We start from the raw sequence: 8,915 nt of genomic DNA, 5'->3' as shown, positions 1-8,915 counted from the left end.
AAAAATAAGTAAGTAAAAGGGGCCCTTTCATATCCTCTTCTGGGAAGCTCTGAAAACAGCTTCACTAAAAGGAAGAGGGAGGAAGCACATTTGGAACCCAGGTTGTATACCCAGAAGCAGCCCCAGACAATATCTGGGCAACCTTGAGGTATAAGCGGCAGTAGGCAGATGTCAGATGCCTAAAGATTTTCAGCAAAGGTAATTTCTGACCAGATGCCTACAGGGAGGTGAAGCCATATAAGGGAATAGAGAACAGGCTGACATCCAATATAAAAGCCTGTGATTAGTTTAGGATAATGTTTGGCAATCAGAAAACATTTTATGGTGATAGGGAGAGGAATGCTGTTTTTTCAACTCCGGGGAACAAACATACCATGAATCTTCTTGCTGTGTTTGACATTGTATGCGCTCCCATACACTGCTCCTAGTTTTTTAGCAAACATGATTTGTTTGTAATTCATAGGTTATTGCAGGAGCCATGACCAGGAAAGGAATAAATAGGTAGGCAGTGTGATGTACGAAAGGGTAATGGAATTGGAATGTAGATCTAAATGTGCCCTGATTCTTTTGAAACTTGTGAACACAAATAGCAGCATGGTGTTTCTCAGAGGGAAGAGGATGGGGGGAGAAAGGAGTCCTAATATATGGTGACAGGAGAAGATTTGACTTTGGGTGGCAGGCACACAGTGCAATATGCAGATCTTGTAACATAGAAACCCACACCCAAAGCCTATATGATCATGTTGACCAATGTTACCCCAATAAAATTAATTTTTAAAAAAGTCATTTGGTTGATCTGCATGCATATAAGCATAACCAATGGACATAAGACACTGGGGGATAGGGGAGTCTAGGGGACTGTCTAGGGCGGGGGGGGGAAAAAATGGACACATATGTAATACCCTTTGTATTACTTTAAGCAATAAAAAAAATAAAAATAAATAAAATAAAATTTGATTTTCACTAGAAAAAAAAAGAAATCATATAAATAGAGAACTTGAGTAAAAACATTTATTAGCATTAAATAAAATATAATTTCAATTATTCAAAAAAAAATAAAAATAAAAAAATAAATAAAAAGTCAAATTGGCCCTGATTCACCTGCAAAAGTTCCTTTTCCCATTTCTGAGTTTCACTTTCTTGATCTCATAAGTGAGAAACTGGGATTATATCAGGGATACAAATTAATCTGATCTCACAGGCCAACTCTTGTATTGGTACTGTTTTGAGAAGGATTCTGAGGTTAGATCCTCACTCTTTAAGAAATAATTATGAAACTGATTTTCAGTTGTTTGATATAGCCATGGCATAGGGAGGTTAGAGGCATATCTCCTTTATATGCTATCCCTGCATGAGAAAAGATCTATAATTCTCTCTGGATGAAAAATTCTGTTAGTCTAAACATTCTGTTTCCTTGATGCTTGAGACTAGAAATATTTTATTAATCCCTACTGGTCATTTTATTGTTTATTCATTTTTTATCTTTTTATTGATATTTAGAGAGAGAGAGGGAGAACCATTGATTTGTTGTTCTACTTATTTATGCATTCATTGGTTGATTCTTGCATGTCCCCTGAGTGGGGATTGAACCCACAACCTGGGCATATCCGGGCATCTCTCATAACAATTGAGCTACTCGCCCAGGGCTCTTCCTGATCATTTACCCTACACCAATCTTCTACAAAAATATAGGAATATAGACTCTGCCTTTTGTTTTCATAAATGTATAAAACATGTATAAAGTACAGAACCCAGTCATTCAATTTATGAAAGTTTTCAGTTTCTTCCACTGTGTGTTCTGGTATGTGACCTCTGATACACATTACTAAACTGCAGTTTGTGGAATCACCCCTTGCCCACACACACATAGTTTAAATAAATCGTTTATGTATCTAAAATATATACATATAATACAATAAAATCTTGGGAAAGTTTGAAAGCACAGCTCTTAAACTTTTGTTTATTTTTAGTGTGTTCTTCTATAGTTAAAATATGCATTTAGATTATCTGCTGCCTTAGGAATATTTTCTAAGTAATACTAAGTAATATTTCTAAGTAATACTAATATCCTAAAAAGTTAAAAATAACAATGTTTTTATATAATTTCACATAGTACCATAATTACATTACTACCATATAATTATACAAATTTACTATTTGCTCAGTATTTGAAATATAACTTTATAATATTTATGTTTCTCTCACATTTTTATAATATTATAATTTCAAACATTTTTTATTTTTAGTAATTGGGCTTTGCACTAGTCCAACTAATTTCTTTATTTTTATTAATATCCATATTATGTTTATTTTGTTTGGATTTTCACATGTTGGATTTTTACTTTTCAGTTATTAGCGTTCTGAATCTCACCTTAAAATTCAATATTCTCAGTCCTACTAATTAAATAGAGTGAGCTACATAGGGTGATAGTTTGAAAACAGAAAGGGAAGTGATCTTTGAACTCCCCTTATCTGAGTAAACCTTAAATGCATATTGAATAGGTGTGTAAATATTTTGTATTGATTTTCAATTACTTGACTTTTTATGATTTCCCACTTCTTTCTATTTTCTTATAATGTGATATATTAAAAAAGAGTCACTGCATCTAGTGTAAAAACAGCCATTTCTAATAATCCTGTTTATAGTACTCACAGGAGATCAGCCTTCCCAACAGTGACAGCCTACTATAATTCCAGTTTAGTGTTTAATAACCCAAAAAGATATAGACACCTATTTTTGGTGGGCAGAATTGGTGGGAAAGTAACCTCATAGCTTCAAATAACCCATTTTCATATTAGGAGATAACTGTTTATCATCTATTTTATCCCCATATAGATTCCGAATAGTAGATTCAATAGAATAAGGAAATAAGAGTAGGGAGGACTCCAAACCCATTGCTAGACATGATCATAAAGCATAGTTTTCTAAGTCTTCATTCCATCCCTAACTCTGGTTTGTTGTGCATTGTATTTCTGGTAATTAATTTTGATGTAGGACTTAAATAGTTTATCTAGAGCAGTGTTCTCAACCTTCCTAATGCCGCGACCCTTTAATACAGTTGCTCATGTTGTGGTGACCCCCAACCATAAAATTATTTTCGTTGCTACTTCATAACTGTAATTTTGCTACTGTTATGAATTGTAATATAAATATCTGATATGCAGGATGTATTTTCATTGTTACAAATTGAACATAATGAAAGCATAGTGATTAATCACAAAACAATATGTAATTATATATGTGTTTTCTGATGGTCTTAGGTGACCCCTGTGAAAGGGCCGTTCGACCCCCAAAGGGGTCGCGACCCACAGGTTGAGAACCACCCACTGATCTAGAGCTTAGTATTTATCTTTTGAAAGTAAACATCAATACTTATTTACAGGCATACCTCACAATCACTTCATGTTTTACATGTGTGAAATAGATGGCTATATGGACTGGGAAAATTACAGAATAGAAAAAAGATAAAGAATACGGAAAAATACATTTGAATATAGAAAAATGAAAAAGAAAAACTATAAAATGACTTTCAAGTCTTTGACCACCAAATATAATTTGAATCCTACCCCTAATTTCTTAAAGTATTCCATTTTTTTCCCCATGGCATTTGCCACCACTAAAGTACTGGGTAATTTATTTTCTATTATGTTGACTGTTTAATGTATGTTTTCTCACAATGGCTGAAACTTGTGCATGCTTTACTCCCTGTGTATGCCTAGAACAATGGTCTGCATTTATGTGTGGTTTATTTGTGTTTCAGCTACAGATTTCATAACGGGTAGTGTTTGTTTGACAACCTCATCTTTTGGGGGAAATCATTAAGGGCCTGTTTCACTTGCTGGTTTCTTAAGGTATAAAAACAAAGATTCAGCATGGGAGCAACAGAAGGATTAAGTACTGCTACCCTTTTGCTCAAAGTCACAAAGTCTTTTGCAGATATTTTTACATATATGAACATGCGACTCCCATAAGAAATGGAAACCACAATCATATGGGAGCCACAAGTGGAAAAGGCCTTTTCCCTCTGCTGGGCAGAGGGGATCTTCAGAATTGTTGGAAGAAGGATGTGTAAGAGAGAATCACAAAGGCCAACCTAACCATGAGGGTGAATACTGCTAAGAAAAATGCCCTAGGATATAGAAACTTTGTGCAAGCGTCAGCAGCACAGGAGAGTCACCAGTGAAGTGGTCAATAACTCTCAAGTCACAGAAACCCAAATGGAGTCCCATAAGCACAGAGGGACAGATGATGAGGAAACCAGCCAGCCAGGAGTTGATTACAAGTTGGTTGCAGACTTTGTTACTCATGAAAGGTGTGTAATGTAGAGGTTTGCAAATCACCACATAGTGATCATAGGACAGAAGGAAAAACTGTAGAACCCACAAAGATAAAAATAAATGCTGTGTCACACTAGCCTTATAGAAAATGGTTGTATCTTCTGGAGTGATGCTGACCAAAAACCTGGGAATACAGACTGTTTGAATGAAATTTCTAAGACAGAAAAATTCCTGAGAAAGAAATACATGGGATTCTTCAAACCAGAATTTTGACAGTGTTAACATGAAGATGGTTAAGTTTCCAGTTATACTCATAAGTAGGTGAACAGCAGAAAGAAGAAGAATCAAGTCACAGCTTGTAACTCTGTGTCATCCCTAAGTCTCAGAAGAATGAATTCTCTAAATGAAGTCTTATTTGGAATGGCTACACTCTAAAATCTTAGGTCTGTAGGTAAAAATAATCATAGATGTCTACTCCTGATATGATTTCAAATACATTTGTAGTGTTCTTATTCTGCACAAAGAACAATGAAACATGAAATCACAAAAAGGGACAGCATAGTTATCCATTAAAATTGCAAACTCACATCAGCAATTAATTCGCTTTTTATTACTTAAAAATCTTAGATTTTAATTACAGCTTTTATAATTCCCTGTTAAATATTTTTGAAAACTTACTTAACACAGAGAAAATTGTTTTTTTTAAAGTCATAAAAATGGGTAATAATGATAAATACTTAGTTTACTTCATTGTGGATATAATTCATTTGGGAAGATTAAACAAGTTATTGAAACCCATAGTATTTTTGAAAACTTAATATTCATAAAAGATTACTTGCTAATTTTGCCAGTGGAAAATTTATTATTGAGTCAGAGTACAATTGTTTTCTAAATATGTCTTGGTTTCTATTTATAGTAAATAATTAAGCAGAAAATACAATACTTGTGGGCAATTCATTGAAATTCATTCCCATTTGCCTTTAGTCTAAAGTGATTCTATTTGCACAACACAATGCCAAACCTTTTTAGTACACAATGTTGTATGGAAAAAGTTCCATTTTGAATCTTTGAATATAATCAGTCATATAAATAATGAAAAAATAAGAACATTCTTTGTAAGATTAAATAATTATTTTAGAAAGTTGTTACATGATAGCTTTATCAAACTCAGGTTTCAAAAATAATAATTAGATAACTTTTCTGTTTACCAAACTATAGTTTTGGAAGATGTGATAGAGAACTGAAATATATTGGAAGACAAATAACAACAGCAATGATAGCAACAATAAATGTTATAAGAAAATATAATGAGTTTTATTACAGTAGGTCCTTGGGTTATGTCAGAGATCTGTTCCTACAGTGCGACGCAACGTGATTTTTGCAGTAAGTCAGAAGCCACCTACCTAAGCACGTATGTCACTCACATGGAGCACATACACAACAGTAATGAAGTGAAACAGTAAAAAAAAAATTAAAAGAAAGATAACAATTCCTGACATTTGCTTGTGGCAAATAAATAATAAAAACCATAAAGAACATATATATGTACATACGTCGACATGACAGAACTTTTTTTATATAAATAAATGAAAGATGGAGATGTAACCACTAAACGATATACATCGAATCCGACGTAACCCAAGGACTGTCTGTATTATTGTTACATTTATTATTATTATTACTACTATTATTATTATTATACCAAAGATCTAAATAGCCTTTAACCTGTGCCCCAAAATGCTTCCAGTAGGCCCTGTTAAGAACCTCTTTGTGCAAATGGTAAAATTGAGGTACTGAGGGGTTATGTAACTTGCCCAAGGTTACATAAGCAGTATGAGTAGCTATGTTAGCATTTGGTCTGTCTCCTATTGTGCCATTCCATTAATGATTGAATAATGTGTATGCAACCCATATTAGAACTATTCTCAAAATCCAGACATTTCTTTAGCTCTGCGGGCATAGCTCTGCAGTTATGGATCAATTTTTCTGAACTAGTCAATCCTGACATAAAGATACCAGAAGCGGTGTGTGTCAACAAAATGGGAACTTTGGGTAATGAGAATTTTGGAATCCTAGGTAGGTAGGTACTCAATCTCCTGAAAGATATTTACCTGTGTAGTTTAGCATGGTGTGTTGTTACCCATACTGTCATTTGAGAGAACATGTATGGACCTTGAAAATATTATACAAAGCAAAATACATCAGTCATATTAAGTTAAGAACCATATGATTTCAATCACATGTGGGACATAAAACTGAAACTCATGGGCACAGACAATAACATGGTGGTTACCAAAAAACGGAGTAGGAGGTTAATAACGGGTAAAGGGGATCAAATGTATGGTGATGGAAGAAGATTTTAGTTTGGATGGTGGGCAGACAATGAAAAATTTATCAATTTTGTGATATTCTGAAGTAGCCAGGTTTGGTTTCATTGATATTTTAAATTTTATTTTTCTGGTTTCTATTTCATTGATCTTTATTATTCCCTTTCATGTTTTCTCTGATACTGGAAAGAATGAGTACAGTATTCTGTTGATGTTGGATGGAATATTCTAAAATTTTCAATTAGATCAATTTGGTTCATAATGTTGTTCAAGTCTTCCATATCTTTGCCTGTTTTCTTTTTCAATTTTTTGTAAGTTATTGAAAGTATTGAAACATCTGTTTCCAATTGTGAATTTGAGTGCTAAATTCAACTACATAGTGTTAAGTTAAACTACATTTGTCAAGCTGGTTGATTTGCAAAGATTGGTTGGTTTTGAGTATGTAGTTGGTAAAAATCAATGAAATAATTCTGTAAAAGTCTATTGAGTATACAGAATATACAATGAAGTTTATTGTATACCTTATTATTTGTAACTTATATTTGTAAAATTTATAATATGTCTGTGTATTCTTTTCTATAACTAGTTGATTAACCTTACTAGCACCCTATTTCTCTCTGCCCATATACATTGAAGGACCTGGACTTTATTGAGCACTGGATTGCTTGAGTAATGTCTCCATCAATGGATGCAAAGCAAGTATTTGGATTTATGTAGAATCTCCAAAGTAACAACTGCAAAATGAAAGGACTTGCCATGCAAAGAAAGAGAAATAAACACAATTCTGGAATAGCAGGACAATTCATGTCTATGCTGCCTAATAAGAGAGTCCATTATACTTCTCAGTTCTCACTGAAGTTACCATCAAATTGAGCAAAACACTTTATACAAGCAAATGTTTTTGCTAAGACACAAAAATTTAAATTGTATATGGATGCTTTAGACATTAATACTCTCCAGCACTTTATTAATTTTTACCTGTGTTTGATTAAGGGTAACCCTATTTCTATAAGCCCTTGCTAGAAGAAGTCATATTTTTTAAAAAAATATATTTTTATCTCTTGTTATGGCCTTCACTTTGAGGTCTATTTTGTACAATAATAGATACAGAGGCAGAGCTGCCTCAAACAGATTGTCAAACTGCAGCGGGAAGGCCGGGGAGGGTTGGGGGACAGGAGGTAGGGTGGTAAGAGATCAACCAAAAGACTTGTATGCATGCATATAAGCATAACCAATGGACATAAGACACTGGGGGATAGGGGAGGCTAGGGGACTGTCTAGGGTGGGTGGGTGGGGGGGAATGGACACATATGTAATACCCTTTGTATTACTTTAAGCAATAAAATATATGTATATATATATACATATATATACATATATATTTTTACTGTTTTCACAGAGGAAAACAGAGATAGAACCATCAATGATGAGAGAAAACATTGATGGGCTGCCTCCTGCATACCCCCCACTGGAGGTAGAGCCTGAAACCCTGGCATTTGTACTGAATGGGGATCAAACCATGATCTCCTGGCTCATAGGTTGATGCTCGATCACTGAGCCTTGCCTGTTGGGCAGAAGTCACATTTTAATGGTGAGAAAAGAGAATCCAAGCACTGAGAATTAAAAAAAAAACGGGGTGGTGGGGGGAGAAGGACATCTCTGATACTTTTAATAATAAAGTAAATTTAAAAACAAAATAATATGTTTAATAAAAAAGAATATTAAAGAGTGTCGTGATGGTAAATTAAATGATCTTATAGTTCATGCATCACTTGTGAAAGAAGATAAAAAAGAGGTGTATGGATGAATATTGAATGAAGTTTATTCTTATGAAGAACTTTTTATAGAAAAGATGTGTGTCAAGGTTTGAACAAAGTTAACACTTACATCCACACCCTCAGTGTCCTCAAAAAATCTGAATGAGATATATATATTTGAAAAATAATGAAACCATTCAAACACTGAAACACATTTTAGGGGATCCTTGGCAGACCAGAAAATGCAAGAACTGTCTGGGAGATAGAAAGCATAGGTTTTAATTGCCAAAAAAGTCAGCAGAGAGGCTATTGGATCTTAGGAAACCTAAAGACAGTCCAGGTTATTCCCAAGAGAACCTCATATGAGCTTCAGGCTCAGCATCAACAAATTTAAAGAAAGTAATGGGCTATGAAGCAATCATCAATATAGTTTATCAGAGATATTTTCTGGTAAGAGTAGTGGGGTCCTACATGAATATCAATACCATACTTGTAGTAACTTTGAAATTTGGTCCAAAAAATCATTAAACAAGATGTTATATTAAAGGATGGA

At 33.9% G+C, this 8,915-nt stretch overlaps 1 pseudogene; it reads right to left on the bottom strand.

Moving 5' to 3' along the window:
* Positions 1–3,770: 3,770 nt before the first annotated feature.
* LOC132225775 (olfactory receptor 6C65-like) lies at positions 3,771–6,442 on the bottom strand (annotated as a pseudogene).
* Between the last annotated feature and the right edge of the window lie 2,473 nt (positions 6,443–8,915).

This window comes from Myotis daubentonii, chromosome 2 (assembly GCF_963259705.1).
Source record: "Myotis daubentonii chromosome 2, mMyoDau2.1, whole genome shotgun sequence".
In the NCBI taxonomy this organism is placed as follows: domain Eukaryota; kingdom Metazoa; phylum Chordata; class Mammalia; order Chiroptera; family Vespertilionidae; genus Myotis; species Myotis daubentonii.
This window is presented reverse-complemented; position numbering and strand designations above follow the sequence as displayed.